Source organism: Eptatretus burgeri, chromosome 12 (assembly GCF_056783735.1).
Source record: "Eptatretus burgeri isolate ZD-2024b chromosome 12, Ebu_testis_v1, whole genome shotgun sequence".
In the NCBI taxonomy this organism is placed as follows: Eukaryota; Metazoa; Chordata; class Myxini; order Myxiniformes; family Myxinidae; genus Eptatretus; species Eptatretus burgeri.
The window spans coordinates 82,073,325-82,075,824 of NC_140972.1; positions in this window are offsets into that span (position 1 = coordinate 82,073,325).

A 2,500-nucleotide genomic window follows, 5' to 3' on the forward strand; every position below is an offset into this window, starting at 1 on the left:
TCCCCCCAAGAACGACAGAAAATAATTCAAATACTTGGAACAGGGTTTCAAAAGTTTTAACATCTTTTTTCCTAAATAAATACAAGTGTGGAAGCAATTGATAGTATCTATGATTTGGATGATACTATTATTATCTCAAACTCCACTTAAAAAGAAGATTACTTCAAGGTAAATGCAATAACTGGAACAGACTGGAATACAAATGCTACAAAAAGTTTTGAAATAAATAATCAACAAACCTATTTGAATCTCTCCGAAAGTTTCTTGTTGTGTAAATTTAAATTCACTAAGGCTGGGAATAACACAAACGCTACACTTGTAAATGATTTCTTCTGGAAAATGTTTGATAGTGTGCGATTGTATATTGGAACACAAGAAGTTGAAGCGGTTGATTATGTCTCTGCTGTATCTGAAATGATGAAATTTACACTCTATACATTCAGTGATAGAATGGGAAAGGGGTCTGTCGAAGGTTTTATTCCTGATATGTCAACGGGAACAAACACAGACCCTGGATATATTCAAAGGAAAGGAATGTATAATGATGATACAAAAGCAGAAAATAGTTTTACTGTGGCAGTTCCTCTTAAAGGTATATTTGGATTTTGTGATTATGATAAAGTTCTGTATGGTCTTAAAATTAGATTTCAACTACAAAGGAATGATAATGAAAATAGATTGCTTTTTGGTGTTGGTAGTGCTTTTGGTGAACAGAATAAATTTGTAATTGAGGAGATGAGTTGGTATATCAGTGAATATACTCCTAATCTTAAAACAGAAGAGATGTTGAATCGAAGACTTAACTCAAAGAAACCACTCAGTGTATCATACCTCAAAAGAAGATGTCAACACGTTAAACTCAATCAAACTACTTACACGTGGAATTTGGGTGTTCTGGAAGGAAAGCCACGATATCTGTGGATGATTTTTAAAAAGCCAGATGGTGATACTGCGACTGATAAGAATAATGCATTGAGTGATAATGCTAAGGTGAAACAACTTCGCGTTTCTCTAGATGGAACATTTTATCCACGAGATAGATTGGAAATTAATTGGGAAAAAATGATTTTGCTGAAGCATACAAGTCTTACCAAAAGGTGTGTGAAAGTAATGGAAATAAAGAACCTATTTTGGATATGACAGCATTTAAAAGTTTGTATACAATCTATGCGTTTGACCTGAGCGCTCAAAAGGAAACTATAAAGTCTAATCGAGTGGATACTTCCCTATACATTGAAAGAGGAGAGAGTGAAGAAGTTGATACATATTGTTTGCTTTTGGAAGAAACAGAATTGCAGATTAATACAGATAATGGTGTGATGATTAGTCTCACATAATTTTTTGTTAAATAAATGAGTGGCAAAGTACCAACTGGGGTATATGTTAATCAAATCAATCTTCATAAACTATCATCTTGTGTTCAAAATCAAAAGCCTTGTACGATTAACGTTAATACAATTCAGAGAAAAGGAGCAGTAAGAATTGATGTTTTGCTCACAAGAGAACAGGTTAAAATCTTGAATGACACTGGCTCACTTAAAATTAAAATGACAAAACCAATGTTGAAAAAATATTCAATAAGAGAGACGAGTGGAGGATTTCTCCCATTTCTAATTCCTTTATTTGCTGGTTTAAGTGCGGTTGGAGCATTGACGGGTGGTATTTCAACAGCGGTCAAAACTGCCAACGAAAGGAAGGCTCAACTCCAGGCTCAAAAAGAATTGGAAAGACATAACAAAGAGTTGGAGAAACAAATTAGTGGAAGTGGTGTAATTGTAGATTTTGCTGAAAAACTTGAAGGTCTGCCTGATAAAGCGAGATTGTTAGTTGGAGATATGCTTTCTTCTATAGCACAAGCAGGTGTAAAATTAACGAAAAGAGGTAATGGATTATATCTTTCTAATAAATAAATGAGCATTGATGAGTGGTTGAAAGAATTTGGAAAGAATACAACATCAAATTTACAACTTGCCAAATATTGTAAGAAATTAAAAATTCATAATGTGGTTATTTGTATGAGAGATGAATTAACAAATGTGTCGAAACATACAAATAATATTATTATGAACTTAGAAGATAATGATGGGAACGGTTCTCATTGGGTTTGTATTTTTAATAGTCAAGACAAATATTATTTTGATAGTTTTGGTCTTCCACCACCTGTTGAAGTCATAAAATTCTTACAGAATGGTGTTTATCAAACATTTCAAGTCCAAGAATTAAATTCCAAGTGTTGTGGTCAATTATGTCTATATGTGTTATTTCAATTCAACAAAAATAAAAAATTTTATGATATTATTTTTAATCTAATATAAATGACTTATGTTGGTAAAGATGGTTCTATCTTTGGTGTATCTCAAGAACTGGATATTGATTTATCAAATTATTACACAAAGGCACAGGCTGAACGACATAAATATAATATAAACAAAAATATTAACATGAAAAATGCTTATAAATTAAAAAATTATCCAAGCCCGACTGACGCGAATGACTTGGT